Source organism: Falco biarmicus, unplaced genomic scaffold, assembly GCF_023638135.1.
Source record: "Falco biarmicus isolate bFalBia1 unplaced genomic scaffold, bFalBia1.pri scaffold_57, whole genome shotgun sequence".
In the NCBI taxonomy this organism is placed as follows: domain Eukaryota; kingdom Metazoa; phylum Chordata; class Aves; order Falconiformes; family Falconidae; genus Falco; species Falco biarmicus.
In genome coordinates this window covers 450,084-467,266 of record NW_026611991.1, presented here as the reverse complement: position 1 = coordinate 467,266, position 17,183 = coordinate 450,084, and positions in this window count along the sequence as shown.

Below are 17,183 nucleotides of genomic sequence, written 5' to 3'. Positions count from 1 at the left end.
TAAACTGTCATTCGCACAGAGCAACGTGTGGAAAAAAAAAAAAAAAAAATTCCTCCAGGACACATCAAAGTAATTCCACTACTGTTCAGGCTCCCAAGGTACTTTCACCCGTTCAAGCCATCGCAAGGCCTCACGGCCCATTTCTCTCCTTGTACCACCACCACTCCAGAAAAGCAGAGGAAATGTGATGGAGACAGCACACTGGGTGAGCTACAGAGCCCCTGATACCATCTACTAAACACGAAGAGTGTGAGCATGGGAAGGACTAGAAAGGCACTCCACTTACCGTTTAGCTGCTTTCTTGCCAATGAGGTGTCGGTGGAATTGGTGGTCAGCCTTGATTATTGCGTAATCCGTCCCGTGGATCTAAAAAGAATTATATTTTTTATATCTATCTATATATGTATGGATGTACATTATTTTATATTATAATATATAGGGCCAGGTAGGACAGGCCACCGCTTCTGTCTCGTGCCCTAAGTAACTGCCTACTGCCAGTATTGGCACTGACTCACCAGCGGTCAGCTACAAGCACTTCTGCTCTTCAGCAGAGCACAAGCATTCCTCTGCTTTGAGAAGAGAGCATTGTGCTCATGAAACATTGAAAAGACTTACTTCTACGCCTCTCCAGCTATAACCAAGAGAATCCTTCCTTCTCCGCACCAAAAAAAATAATGCTGACTTTTCAAGGATGCTATGGATGAGGTTCATAACCAAGGGGTGTCATCCACCTGGCCACACAATTTGTCTCCTGCAAGTACGATTAAGCATGCCAAGACATCCTATGGATGTGACAAACACCTCATCACCTCTGCTCTGTTGCCCCTTCTTCCCCCAGTTTCTTACTGGAACTAGTAACTCCAGCTCACCAGTTCCTTGAGCATGGCTTCAATCGGTTCCTGAGCCACATGCACATCTTCTGTAGGTCCTTCCAAAGTGATGTTATCCTGTGGCGAGCAGCCTCACAGTTTGCCCTCTTGCCTGTGATAACAATTGTCTCCGAGTTGCTGTTCTTTGCTGGGAGATCAATTATGGTGTTGCTTTCTTTACGGATCTGCCATAAAGAAAAAAAAAAAAAAATCATCTCAGAAGTGTCCCATGTCAGAAGAAAAACCCTCGCAGGCTATATTGGACATCACCAATGGGCAGGAGAGAGCATCCAGTGGGATTTTGCTGCAGGCAGTGATCATCACGAGCACTTGAGTTAGGAGCAATATCTCACCTTCTTGATGTTGGCACCTCCTTTCCCTACGATGTTCTTGTGGAACTGTTTGCAGATGGGGACAGAAATAGAAAAGCTGTTTTCAACCTAAGGGAGAAAGGAAGGGAGAACTGAAGATTACACTGTCGTGGCAAGGGAGGCCCGACTTCAGGAACTCTGATAAACGAGCTTTTGAAAAGAGGCTTAGACCCAAGGAAGTTCTCTATACGAGGGACTTGTAAGACTAAACAAAGGCAAGGACGTTCCCCTATAGCCTTCCCATAACAGGTACTACCCCCTGCCTCCATTCAGCCAAAACAGCGTCGACAGCTCCCTCCTCTTGAGGTGTTTTAGCTCTACCCAAGCCAGTAGAGCTCTGCTTTGCCCCAGGGTTATCCAGGCACGGAGGAGGGAAGTGCAGGCAGAAGACCTCCTTACCAGGTCTGCCACCGTCTTTTGCATGTACTCGGTGCACTTCTCCACCTCGTTTTTGGGACCTCGGAGTTGGACGATGTCACTCTTGTGTGCAGGGTCTGGGAAGTTGATGATAACCTGCAGGAGCGGTCATTTAGAGTTAGCTCAAGCAAAAGCAAGAACCCTTGTGTCAGACACATGCAAAGGTTGGGGGGATCCTACACATGCCCTTTTCCCATTCAGAAAAGGGGAACCGTGTTAGCGGCCTCTGGCTAAAAGAACTATCTTCTCAGACACTTGCGCTACAGAGCCACTAAAGTTACGACTTCTGTGACGACAGGCCTACTACCCATGTAGGAAAGAACCCCTCTGGATTCCTCCTCTCCTACAAAGCCTTACCTCTGGGAATTGCTCCCGGATTTCCCAGATCCGCTCAGCCTTCTGCCCAGTGATGGTCCGGTGGAATTTCTGCTCAACGATTAGGTCCGCAGCGTGTTCATTTTCCTGACGGGAACAGAGGGCACACTGAGTGTTCAGCCGGAGAGCCGTCTACTTTGACTTAGCGGTTTGCTGCCCGACGGTTTACTTGCCAGCACTGTCCCTCTTTTCTCCAGACCAAATTCACTCTGCGTTGACAGAGAAGGGCTACCCGAGGGAACAGGGGAAGACATTTGTGAAGAGGAACTTGCACTTGTCATGAGATCCAAGTGCTCCGTGGGCAAGGGGCACACACTCGCACCAGAAGGTTACAAGGGAACACGAGAGCCCAAACCCTGCAGTCTCCCAAACATCACATCCTACCCACTCACCATACGGGAAGCGAGTTCCAGCAGCTCGCTCTTGGCCTGTGGGACCCCCTGTGGGTCTCCTTCCATTCTGATCGGGTTGCTCTTCTCGTTGTCCGGGGGAATGCGCACAGACACCTTGTACAGATCCTTCATCCTGTTCACTTCGAGGCAAGGACTGTGGTGACGCCGTCTGCTAGGCAAAGACCTGGAAGCAAGGCACCTGGATTATCACTGCTCAGAGGCTGATGAAGAAGTAAAGCCGCCTCTGGGAAGGGCTCGGTGGGGTAGGGTTGAGCCAGGGGAAATTGCCTCTTCCCCCTGGAGTTCAGCGAGAGCAGACCTGTGCCACACGAGAGCCTGTCCAAGTAAATACCGTGGCATCTACAGAGCCCATTGTTCCCTTGTCAGAGCCAGGCGTGTTTCTTCCCCAAACAGTATCACATTTAGAGCAGAGGATAATCGTTCCTTTCTACCCCAAACTCTTGGCTGGGGACACGTTGCAGTGCTATCAAACTAGCAGACCGCAACAAGGCTTTACCGTTGGCCATATTCTACTGCCGGTGCTGTAGCACCTTCCTCCAGAGGCCAGACCACACTGCTCCTCCTCCAGCTGACACCCTCTCCCACAAGCCACAGGGCTATTTAACCCCTTAGCGGGAACCAGCTACACCTGCACATCGCCCATGTCAATCAACCCACTGCCTCTGAGGCAAGGCCACAGCTGCGTGTTATCAATGCTAATCAACCCACCGCCTTCATTCCTCTACAGGGAGAAGCTCACCAAGCACATTTCCACCACCCACAACTGGCTGCTAAACTGTCATTCGCACAGAGCAACGTGTGGAAAAAAAAAAAAAAAAAAATTCCTCCAGGACACATCAAAGTAATTCCACTACTGTTCAGGCTCCCAAGGTACTTTCACCCGTTCAAGCCATCGCAAGGCCTCACGGCCCATTTCTCTCCTTGTACCACCACCACTCCAGAAAAGCAGAGGAAATGTGATGGAGACAGCACACTGGGTGAGCTACGGAGCCCCTGATACCATCTACTAAACACGAAGAGTGTGAGCATGGGAAGGACTAGAAAGGCACTCCACTTACCGTTTAGCTGCTTTCTTGCCAATGAGGTGTCGGTGGAATTGGTGGTCAGCCTTGATTATTGCGTAATCCGTCCCGTGGATCTAAAAAGAATTATATCTTTTATATCTATCTATATATGTATGGATGTACATTATTTTATATTATAATATATAGGGCCAGGTAGGACAGGCCACCGCTTCTGTCTCGTGCCCTAAGTAACTGCCTACTGCCACTATTGGCACTGACTCACCAGCGGTCAGCTACAAGCACTTCTGCTCTTCAGCAGAGCACAAGCATTCCTCTGCTTTGAGAAGAGAGCATTGTGCTCATGAAACATTGAAAAGACTCACTTCTATGCCTCTCCAGCTATAACCAAGAGAATCCTTCCTTCTCCGCACCAAAAAAATTAATGCTGACTTTTCAAGGATGCTATGGATGAGGTTCATAACCAAGGGGTGTCATCCACCTGGCCACACAATTTGTCTCCTGCAAGTTCGATTAAGCATGCCAAGACATCCTATGGATGTGACAAACACCTCATCACCTCTGCTCTGTTGCCCCTTCTTCCCCGAGTTCCTGTTCTCCTTCATAATACCTAGTTGTTCTCTCATTATGAATCCTCCCTTCCCCTTATCAGTGTCAATGGAATCATCGTTCCATGGACAATGAGTCGTCCCGTTCCCCCGCTTGGTCCGAGAGTATTACCTCTGTTCAGTGGCTTGATCCAGGGTCATAGTGCTCGTTCTAGGCGCTGTAAAAAGCGAAATCTATATCCTATGTCCTGATTTTGGGTATCTAACATTAACGCAAAACAGTAATCCTCACACAGTTTTTATTTCATTCTGTAGCGTCGGTGTCGGTATCGGCTGCCTGCGGTAAAGGTTCACGGAAGGGTCTTACATTCTTCGCTGGGATCCATCTAGGTCCTTTTTCTGTAGAGACACAAGCATAACCTTTTCCCCGTGTAACAAGAGGATATGGTCCCATAATTTTACCTGTTTCTGCATCTCGGACCGATACCGGGCCTTTAACCCGTGCCTCGACGGAGGTAGCTGCAGTGAAACGTCGACCTATCGGTGGGTCGTTATCTATTCAAGAACAATTCAAAAAATTAAAAACATACAACGCTTTCTGTAACCGTTCCTCGGGAATAGCCATGCCCATTCCCCCTTTTTGTTGTTGTCATAAACGTTTCAGAGACCGATGAGACCCTTCAATGAGAGATCGACCGGTGGGGGAATGAGCAATGCCGGTAATGTGAGTTCACCCCATAGGGCAAAAGAGGTTTTTACAGTTGTTGAAACGTAAAGATAAAGACCGACAACGGTCCAGCTTAAGGGAATACCTAAAGCAGCAAAAGCACGCATTAAATGTCTACGAACAGCTCGTGCCTTTTCTCCTGTGTGACACGAGGCAACCAAGGCACCTGAAAATGTATCAATGGAAGAGTGGATATATTTAAGGCTACCAAATTCAGAATCATGCGTGACATCTGTTTGCCATAACGGTAGGCTTTGTAATCCTCTAGGATTAACTCCTGCAGCAACTGATGGGAAAGAATGTTTTTGACAATCGGGACAGACAGCAATAATACTTGATGCTTGTTGAGCAGCAAGGCCAAACTGTCGCTTAAGAGCTCCAGCGTTTCGATGGAAAAAAAGAGTGCCTTCGCTTAGCGTGTGCAATACGGTCTGGCAGTACTTGAACTGGTCACGGCAATAGGTCAGCTCGTCGATTGCCTTCTGCAAGAAAACCAGGTAGCGAGGTATGAGACCTAATATGCATAACAAAATAAGGCGCAGATCGAGAGTCCAAAAGGAAAATAAGTTCCTGTAACAGGGTAAAGGGTTGTGAATGCGAAACACTCCGCAGCACAGAAGCTTCAGCTCGTGGAACAATACCTGCAACATAAGCAGAATCAGTAACAAGGTGGAGTGGTACATTCCATTCTCGGAAAACACGAACAACTGCATTCAGTTCTCCTGTTTGAGGTGAACCGGAGACCGTCTCTATGTCCGAATCCCATTGTCTCCGTTGAAAACCTTAGGAAGACAGGAATTGAACCTGCACAGAAGAGATCAAAGCGCTCCATACTCCCCTTACATTACTTCCCAGTAGGGTCAGCTAAACAAAAGCTATCGGGCCCATACCCCGAAAATGATGGTTTAACCTCTTCCTCTACTAAATGAGCCCCGTCACAAAACTAACGTTCTCCTTAAGCCTTCTACTAGGAACAACCATCACAATTTCAAGCAACCACTGACTGCTAGCCTGGCCTGGACTAGAAATCAACACCCTTGCCATTATCCCCTTCCTTTCAAAATCACACCACCCTCGAGCTATGGAAGCTGCAATCAAATACTTTCTCGTCCAAGCAACCGCCTCCGCATTAATCCTCTTCTCAAGCACAATCAACGCACAGTTCACCGGACAATGAGACATTCCGCGACTAAGCCACCCAACAGCCTCCCTACTACTAACTACAGCAGTCGCAATAAAACTAGGCCTAGTACCCTTTCACTCCTGATGTCCAGAGGTCATACAAGGCTCACCTATAACCACTGCCCTACTCGTCTCTACATGAATAAAACTCCCCCCACTCACTCTTCTTTTCTTAACTGCCCCCTCACTGAACCCACTCCTACTGACAACCGTGGCCATTGCATCCGCAGCCATCGGAGGGCGAACAGGACTTAACCAAACACAAATCCGAAAAGTCCTAGCTTTCTCATCGATCGCCCACCTAGGCTGAATAACCATCATCCTCATATACAACCCCAAGCTAACATTAATAACCTTCTACCCATACTCCTTAAGAACCGCCTCCATTTTCTTAGCCCTCAACACAACCAACTCCTCAAAACTATCCACAATAATAACCTCCTGAACAAAAATACCATCGCTAAACGCATCCTTGACGCTAGCACTACTATCCCTAGCCGGCCTGCCCCCACTCCCTGGCTTTTTACCAAAATGACTCATTATCCAGGAACTAACTAAGCAAGAGATATCAACCGCAGCCATAATTATTTCAATACTCTCCCTACTAGGTTTATTTTTCTACCTACGCCTTGCATATTGCTCCACACTCCCACCAAACACTACAAGCTTCATAAAACAATGATACAATAACAAATCCACAGGCACACCAATTGCTACCTTAATTTCTCTGTCAGTCCTCCTTCTCCCCCCTTCTCCCGCAATCCTGACCGTTACCTAAGAAACTTAGGATCCCCTGCCTACCAAACCGAAGGCCTTCAAAGCCTTAACTAAGAGTTAAATCCTCTTAGTTTCTGCCCACACCACTAAGGCCCGCAGGACACTAAACCTGCACCATCTAAATGCAACGCAGATACTCTAATTCAGCTAGGGCCTCCACGATAAGCCTAGACAGACGGGCCTCGATCCCATAAACTTCTAATTAACAGCTAGACGCTCAAACCAACGAGCTTCTGTCTACCAGACTCCGGCACACTCTCAGCGTACATCAATGAGTTTGCAACTCAACATGAACTTCACCACAGAGTCGATAAGAAGAGGAATTCAACCTCTGTAAAAAGGACTACAGCCTAACGCCTAAACACTCAGCCACCTGACCCGTGACCTTCATCAACCGATGACTAGTTTCAACAAACCACAATGACATCGGCACCCTATACCTACTCTTCGGAGCATGGGCAGGCATAGCCGAGTACCGCCCTCAGCCTCCTTATTCGAGCAGAACTTGGCCAACCAGGAACTCTCCTAGGAGACGACCAAATCTACAATGTCATCATCACCGCCCATGCCTTCGTAAGAATCTTCTTCACAGTTATAGCCATTATAATCGAAGGGTTTGGAAACTGACTAGTCCCCCTTATAACTGGAGCCCCAGACATAGCATTCCCCCGCATAAACAACATCGGTTTCTGAACTACTTCCTCCGTCCTTCCTACTGCTCCTAGCGTCCTCCACAGTAGAAGCTGGAGTCGGAACAGGATGAACCATATACCCTACAATACCCTAGTCCATAGTTTCTCACACTGTCTGACCTTTACATTGGGCTTAACATAAATCTTAATAAACAATACCCTAGCCCATAGTTTCTCACAATCCCCCCTTTTTCTTTTTATCCTATTATTGTTTATTAGACGCTACTTTCATTCTCGGCACTGCGAACAAACCTTTTTCCACAATCCCAACATTTATCATAACACTCACAAGGTAATACCTCACAATTACAATAGGCATAGTTCTCACGTGGCATAATGCATTCGCAACAATCTTCATCCTCATTAATCGATACACTCTTATACTTTGCCCCAGCCCTCGTAGTTAAAATAAGCAATTGAGCTATGTCAAACCGTTCTTTAATAAAATGTAAAATATAGCGTAATATACAAGGCCCAAATATCAGTCCTAGAATCAACATAATAAGTGGTCCTGCTAAAGCAGACAACAAAGTGGTTAGCCAAGGTGAGATATTAAACCAGTTTTCATACCATGACCTGCCCGCCTCAAGACTCTTTTTACGTTGTTCCAACCTTTTCCGGAGTTCAGACATGGCATCCAGGACTACTCCCGTATGGTCAGCAAAAGAACAACGTTCCTCTTTGAGAGCTACACATAACCCTCCTTCTTTTAAGAACAATAGATCTAATCCTCTTCTATTTTGCAGCACTACTTCTGATAAAGACTTCACTGAAGTGGCTAAATTTTCAATAGATTGTTCTATTCTTGTTAAATCCTCATTTACAGCCATCTGCAAACTTTGTAATTCCTGACCTTTTACTAGGGAGGCTATGCCTGTACCTGCTCCAACTCCGCCCGCTATCAGCAGTGTAGCTAGGGTTACCACTGTAATTGGCTCTCGTTTTTGCCTATTCAGGTCTCCTTCAAAGTGGCGTAACACCTCCTCAGAGGTGTGATAGATCAGACGAGGAACAATAATCACCTGTACGCAAAACTGAGATTGATTAAACACGTTTAGGGATAGGCAAGGCGTTACTCCGAAGTCTGAACAAACCCATTTAGCTCCTGGTGTCGGGATAGCCCATTTGTCATTTTGATTCTTGTGTTTCTTTATGTTAGCTTTAGTGATTGTTTGATTACACAAGGGCTGATATTGTTCGGGCACTGTACCTATACATTTTCCTTGACCTGTTAGCAATTGAATAGTAATTCCTTGCGTATGGTTCCTCTGGTCATCCCATGGGCATTCTTGTGGGTTTGAACCACTAGACCATTGAATCCTATCTGGTATTCCGATTGCCTCAAAATATGGGGGTCTAACATTGTAACATAACCAGCACTCCTTAGTTAAATTTGGTTTGCTTTCATTAAGGGTATGATAAGAGGCTTGCATTAAATCCCATAAGGGGTCTTTAGACTCTGACACTCCTGAATCCCTAACTAAAGAGAACTCAGTCACCGTGTCATTAGTTGTTTTATCTGTTACTGATAGGGAGTTTGGACGAGTGGTTGTAACACTTGTGGGGACAATCTTTTTCTTAGGGAAAGTGGGTGAATTCAATACTTTATTCGGCCCAACAGGGAGTGAATCATATGGTATTTTAATTTTTCTTATGAGAAAGTGCCCTCCCCAATCCTTAGGAATTCCTGCATAGACACGTATTCCCCATGTTCGTCCTACTAACATGTTCGTCTTCTAGGGGATGCAATACTTGAAATTTGATGTGGGTACAGACTTTTTTGTTACGTGGAGCTACATAATCCACGTCGCGCAGACCTGTAAGATCTACACCCGTTTGTTCAGGTACACATCCGTTAGGAGTCCAGGTTGCTTTTATATATTTATCAGGAGCCTTTACTGTCCAGCCCGAGGCTATTGTCTCACATCCCCAATAACCACAATAATAGTGTCCGGGATAATTACAGTAAGGCTGTCCAGAGGCCGGGCATAAATAAAATGGAGGTCCTTTTTCACAAGGTATTGGTACTAAATTACAAAGTTTCACTACACATTCAGGTGGCCCTGGGTTGCTAAAAGTGGCTATTGTTTTCGTTCCTTCCCAAGATATTAGTTCCCACTTAAATGGTTCATGTGGGTTTCCCCCTTTTGCTTGGGTTATTATCAATAGCACAATTAATGGTATACCAGGAAAAAGGGTGTTTGTTAATTTTGTTAATTTAAGTATATTCTTACCAGTCCTGGGGAAGTTCGGCCATGGCTGCTTTTGCATCCCATTTTTCTGGCTCTTTTCTCCACGGTTTGTTTCTCCTCTGCCTCGCCCGTCGACTCGGTTGCTTCGAGCCACGGGGTGTACCATCTTCTCGGCAGCAAGGGAATTCTTCAGGAGAATAGCTGTTGCGGGCTTTTTGCCTGTTTACATAGGCTTCCTACTTCGCAGCTTTAATTAATGGGGCCGAGCAAGACACGGTTAGTACTTCCCTCCTGCACTTTATAGCCAAGATTTCAGCTACAAAGGGGACTGGTTCGGTGGAGTGGTAACAATAATATTGAGGGTTTATTCCTTTGGCAAAAATTTCCCACCACTCATGGGATTCTCGAATAATTTCTTGTTTAGACTCTAATTGTTTTAATTTCCACTCCGTAAGAGTTCTTTGAATTTTCCAACACTGTGTGCAAACTCCTATTGGAGGGTATCCATATTCACAGTGTGTCCACCATTTATTCTGGCATACCTTACACCTGAAACAAGCAAATGGATAACAATTGCAGTTCAAATTATTACATCTAATTCATATATCTAGAGTGCATACATTATTTGCATCAGCATATCTTCTTATACTTGATATTGTGTGGTTGCATAAGTTTAGCAATTTCCTTCAACACACTTTGTACGCTTCCATATATAATAGATAAAAAAAGAAATAATTATAGCAAATATAAACAACAATACACACTTTATACCAAAAGGTAATGCGGCAAAATAATCAAATAAAGTCTCTATCATTACGTTATCTTTTCAGGGTTATCTTGGTGTCACCTGGAGTACTGATTACTTTCCAGTGGGGTCTCGTCACTGGGCCTTTAATGCGACTAGCATGAGTCCATCCACGCTCAGCAGTCCGGACAGCCGTTTCTGTTGTAAGCAGAACAAGATAAGGTCCCTCCCAATTGGGTTTTAGGGTTTCTTCTTTCCACGTTTTAACCAATACCCAGTCCCCAGGTTTAAGAGTATGAATGTTTAAGTCCAACGGTGGTCGTTGTACAATCAGTCCATGTTCCCAAAGCTTGTTACGATGTTCTGCTAATCGTGAAACGTATTCATTAATCACACGGTCTCGAATTAAAACATTTGTTTGTGGACTTTCAATTCTATAGGACATTCCATACACCATTTCAAACGCTGATATTCCTACATCTGCTCGGGGTCTGGTTCTGAGAATGAATAGCGCCATGGGTAGGCACTTAATCCATGATAATTTGGTTTCTATCCTTAATTTAGTCAAAATAGTTTTGATTTCTCCATTCATCCTTTCAACTTTTCCCCAACTTTGTGGATGCCATGGCGTATGGTATTCCCACTTAATACCCAAGCTTTCTGTTAGATCTCTAACAATTTTTGACACAAAGTGTGTTCCTCTGTCCGAGTCGATTACTTCAGGTACTCCATATCGAGGTATAATGTGTTCAAGTAACACTTTAGTAACTTGGTTAGCAGTTGCCTTGGAGGTAGGAAAAGCCTCAACATAATGTGTTAAATGATCCACCATTACTAATAAATATTTGTAACGCCCTACCCTGGGTAGCTCAGTAAAATCCACTTGTATGTGTGAGAAAGGTCTGTATGCTGGGGAACGTCCTCCAAGAGGCTTTTGTCTCATGTTGTTTCGATTAACCTTTTGACAGGTCTCGCAGGCTGCCGTGACTGTCTTTGCTATGTTATATACGCCTATACAGGCAAACTGTTGATTGAAATGATCAACTAACGCCTGGGTTCCCCAGTGTGTTTTACTATGTATTTTTGAAAATATTTCAAGTGCTATGCCCTTCGGCAAAACTTCTCTCCCATCTGGCAATATGTACTTACCATCCTGTTCCTTAGCTCCCATTTGTTCTCGTTTTTCCTTTTCTGCAGACTCAAACCTCAAATTTTTACTAACAGGTATTTGTTGTATAGTTAAAATCGTACTATAATTGCCTGCCACTCGTTTTGCTTCTGTATCAGCTGCATTATTTCCCCTAACTTGGTAACTCGTACCTCGCTGGTGTCCCTTTATATGTACAACTGCTATTTTATTCGGCATTTTTAATGCCTCCAGAACTCGCCGAATTAATTCCGGGCGTATCAGTTCTTTTCCCTGTGAGTTAACGAATCCTCTGTCTCCCCATATTTTCCCAAAAGTGTGCACTACTCCGAACGCATAGCGTGAGTCTGTATATATAGTTCCATCCTTTCCCTTCAGTGACACTAATGCTTTCCACAATGCATACAGCTCACAGGCTTGAGCCGACCAGCTGGCACTCAGGGGGCCTGATTCTATTGTCTTAAATTCTCTTTTTTCCAACTTAACGATGGCATATCCGGACAATCGTTTACCTTCCACTATTCGTGATGACCCATCTGTAAATAATACTTCTCCACATTGTAGTTCTTCTTCTTCTAAGTCTGGCCTAATGCGTGTCTGCTGTTCAATTGTTTGAAAACAATTGTGCAATAGTTCATTACCTTCTCCTGGGTACAAAAATTCAGCGGGGTTAACTGCTCCAATAGTTTTCAAAGATAGTTTAGGGGATTCTATAAGTATTCCCTCATACTTTAATAATCGGCTATCTGTAAGCCATTTTTCTGCTTTTTGTTGTAACACTCCCCTGATATTATGAGGCGCATATAAGACAACTTCTCCATTAAAGGTAATGCGATTCGTTTCCTCAAGTAATAAGGCAGCAGCAACAATGATTTGTAAACAACTCGGCCAACCCCTGCTCACAGGGTCCAACAGCTTTGATAAGTATGCCACCGGTTTCTTTTGTCCGGCCCATTCCTGAGTTAATACTCCGAATGCCGTTCCTTCATATATGTTAACAAATAAATGGAATGGCCGCTTTAAATCTGGGAGGCTTAAAACCGGTGCTTGGCTTAGCTCCCTTTTGAGACTGGCAAACTGCTCTTGATCCTGAGGGGTCCACTTGGGCATTTTGTCTTTAGACAGTTGTTCATATAAGAATTTAACTTTAAAGCTGTAGTTCTCTATCCGTTGCCTACAATACCCAAATGGCCCTAATGCCTGCCGAATTTGCCTCTTAGTGACAGGCATAGGTAATTCCAGAATTCCTTTAATGCGCTCTGGATCCAATATCTTCTTGCCGTTAAACAAATAATGCCCCAAATATTTCACTTTTTCCTCCACAAATTGTAACTTTTCTTGTGATACCCGTAGTCCCTTTTGTGCAAGAAAGTTTAGGAGCCGAATGCTTTCTTTTCTTACATCCTCCTTATTATTCCCTGCTATGAGCAGATCATCTACATACTGTAACAGCACGTTTCCCGTTTGTACCTGGTATTCTTTTAAGAGCTCTTCCAGGGCCTGTCCAAACAGATTAGGGGACTCAGTGAACCCTTGGGGGAGCACGGTCCATCTCAATTGCTGTTTACGGCCTGTCTCTATGTCTTCCCATTCAAAGGCAAAATAATCACGGCATTCTTCTGCCAGTGGACAGGCCCAAAAGGCATCCTTTAAATCAGCCACACTATACCAGGAGTTATGGGGTCCTAGCTTGCTTAGCAGTGTGTATGGATTTGCTACTACAGGGAACCGGGCGATAGTTCTTTTGTTTATTTCCCTTAGATCATGTACGAGCCGATATTTCCCATTTGGTTTCTTCACAGGCAGAATGGGGGTGTTAAAGGGTGACATACAAGGCTCTAAGAATTCCTTGTGCTAACAATCGATCGATTTCTGGTTTTAATCCCCTCCGTCCTTCTAGGGATATGGGATATTGCCTTACCCTCACAGGTATGTGGGGTTCGGAAATTTGGATTTTAATCGGTGGGATTTCCAGTCTACTAATTGTGTCCGGAGAGTACCAGACACCGGGGTTAATTTGTTTTTGATCATCCACGGTCAAAGGATAAGCAGACACTGTTAGCTCTTGATTTTTCACTTTAATTTCTAATTGCAATTCAACAATTAAATCTCGTCCTAACAGATTAAATTCTGCTTCAGGGACGAGCAAGAGTTCACCCATTCCAAATTTATTTTCAGTTTCGAATACCACATTTTTGATTTTGCTTACTTTAAAGGGTTCTCCTTTTGCCCCAATTACTTGTACTTTTTCAGGGGAAACTTTACATCCCTCAGGTATTTGCTTAATAGTTGATTTCTCAGCCCCAGTGTCTACTAAAAAGGTGAACTCTTGTTTATGGGGACCTATTTTTAATTTTATCAAGGGCTCATGATGACTCCGGTCCCCTAAGATATAGAGCCCCTGACTCTCCTATTCCGTTTTCAATATTTCCTCATCCCTGATCCTTTCTCTGCAATTCTGTTTTATATGTCCCCTTTTTCCACAGTAAAAACAACATCTCTGTTCCTTCTTCACTACTACGTTCCCTTGTTTCGTTCCAGCAGATCTGTGTTCACCAGTTTGCCTTTTGCGATCCTCTCTGACTGCTGCTACCATCATTTTTACTTGTCGCTTGCTGCTCTCTTCTTCCCGCCTTACGTAGACTTTCTGAGCTTCCCTCAATAATTCATCCAAGCCTCTATTCTGCCAGTCTTCTAACTTTTCAATCTTCTTTCTGATATCTTCCCATGATTTTGCCACAAACTGAGTTTGGAGGAGCGCTTGCCCTAAAGGGTCGTCTGGATTTACCCCAGAGTACAGCTGAAGGGCTTTCCTCAGTCGTTCCAGCCACTCAGTAGGGCTTTCATCTTTCTTTTGCATTTCATTAAATGCTTTATTGATATTCTGGCCACGGGGTACTGCTTCCCCAATCCCCTGGATTACTATAGTTCTCAGGTCCTGCATATGAGTTCTATGCACTGGATCCTGATTATCCCAATGAGGTCTTTGGAGTGGCCATTTAATATCTGCTTGGGGTCCCTGGGCATGCTGAGCATCCCACAGTCTCATTCCTGCTCGTCTAATCATATCTCTTTCCTCGGTAGTAAATAATTGACCAAGGATAGATTGCATCTCATCCCAAGTATAAAGGTTTGGTCCCAAAAATGGATTTAATCTTTCTGCCACTCCGAGTGGGTCTTCAATTAAGTTTCCCATCTCGGTTCTTTTAAAATCTCGTAGGTCAGCCGAGTTTAGGGGTACGGAAATATATCCGATCACAGGTTGAGGTCCCCCCATGGGTATTTCCCTTAGGGGGTACATTTGAGCTGCCCCTTTCTGACTTCTAGTTATGCGTCTAGGAAGAGGGGGAGACCCTTGTTCCGACTCTGGTGGGGGAGTGGGCGCTCTGGGGACCTCTGCGGGAGCAGGAGGAGGAATGTAAGGAGGGGGGGTTAGAAGGGTTTCGTCCAACTCTTCCTGCTTTTTCTTTTGTTTAGTTTTCATTTCATTCAGTGGGTAAAGTCTAGCTCCCGGTCTTTCTAGCCACACTTCCGCATATCGACTCTCCTCCGGGTTAAGGGGTTTTTTATTATTAACCCAGAGGTTTAATTGCTGTCTTACCCAATCTTCTTCTGACCCATAGACTGGCCAAAAGACATTTTTAGAAATCTTCTTCCCTCCCCATATCTTAGTACAATATTCTATCATCTTCTGCTTATCTTTCCCTAGGGTTCCAAGGAAATATCTCCAATTGTCTAAGATATATGCCAGAGGGGTGTTCTTAGGTACAGTGGGTACCCTTCCCATGGGAGTCGAAGGCTTGCTGCCCTTCGCCCCCATCTTCTGGAATATCCACAAACATACACTCACTCGCTCCCCTTGTTCCTGGCCCAGTCCCTCGCGGGAGATGGGAAACGCAGTACTTAAGAGTCCGCACTCGCTTGGTTCAGTATATCGAACCTCTCACTCGTTATATCCCAGGAAACCCAATCCCGCCCGAACGGCAAACCCGCAAACAAATTCGCAATATACTTACGCGTCCTGCGTCTTCGTCCGGACTCCCGTGCACAGAATTTTTATGGGATTTTACCGGTTTCTCCTTTGCTCATTATTCTAGAATTTAGGTTCGTCGGTAAGGTTGGAGTAAGCTGTTGGTCGCGGGGCCGCGAAATGTCGCGGGGCGCCTCCCCGGAGGACCAAAGCCCACCGTTCCTTATCCGAGTCACGGCACCAGAAATTGTTATAAATTGAGACCACAACGGATCATAATCCAATTAAAATTTTATTAATTATAGCAAGTAGAATATGAGCAAAAACAGCGCTGGACGACAGGGGAGTCTGCGCTCCGCCCACTGCCGTCCTGAGCAGTTCAAACAGTCCCTTTTTATACATCTTTACTCCCGTGTTCATGAGGTAGTGGAGGTACTCTGCGCATGCTTCAGTTGTTGTTAGGGGGTCGTTTTCTGCCTTCTGGTGGTCGTTGAGGCCGAAGTAAGAAGTCTTCCTCCTTTGTCCCATAGTTGACCCCTCACTCATATGTCCTTATATGGGGTAGTTTGTCCTGTTTCTGTCGGTTCCTGGACATCTGGTGGTTATCTTATCTTGCACAAGCGGTATCTTGTGGCTGTTTATATCTTTTGCTGTCTGACCTTTACATTGGGCCTAACATAAATCTTTATAAACAATACCCTAGTCCATAGTTTCTCACACTGTCTGACCTTTACATTGGGCTTAACATAAATCTTAATAAACAATACCCTAGTCCATAGTTTCTCACATTCCCCAAACAGTATCACATTTAGAGCAGAGGATAATCGTTCCTTTCTACCCCAAACTCTTGGCTGGGGACACGTTGCAGTGCTATCAAACTAGCAGACCGCAACAAGGCTTTAGCGTTGGCCATATTCTACTGCCGGTGCTGTAGCACCTTCCTCCAGAGGCCAGACCACACTGCTCCTCCTCCAGCTGACACCCTCTCCCACAAGCCACAGGGCTATTTAACCCCTTAGCGGGAACCAGCTACACCTGCACATCGCCCATGTCAATCAACCCACTGCCTCTGAGGCAAGGCCACAGCTGCGTGTTATCAATGCTAATCAACCCACCGCCTTCATTCCTCTACAGGGAGAAGCTCACCAAGCACATTTCCACCACCCACAACTGGCTGCTAAACTGTCATTCGCACAGAGCAACGTGTGGAAAAAAAAAAAAAAAAAATTCCTCCAGGACACATCAAAGTAATTCCACTACTGTTCAGGCTCCCAAGGTACTTTCACCCGTTCAAGCCATCGCAAGGCCTGACGGCCCATTTCTCTCCTTGTACCACCACCACTCCAGAAAAGCAGAGGAAATGTGATGGAGACAGCACACTGGGTGAGCTACAGAGCCCCTGATACCATCTACTAAACACGAAGAGTGTGAGCATGGGAAGGACTAGAAAGGCACTCCACTTACCGTTTAGCTGCTTTCTTGCCAATGAGGTGTCGGTGGAATTGGTGGTCAGCCTTGATTATTGCGTAATCCGTCCCGTGGATCTAAAAAGAATTATATCTTTTATATCTATCTATATATGTATGGATGTACATTATTTTATATTATAATATATAGGGCCAGGTAGGACAGGCCACCGCTTCTGTCTCGTGCCCTAAGTAACTGCCTACTGCCACTATTGGCACTGACTCACCAGCGGTCAGCTACAAGCACTTCTGCTCTTCAGCAGAGCACAA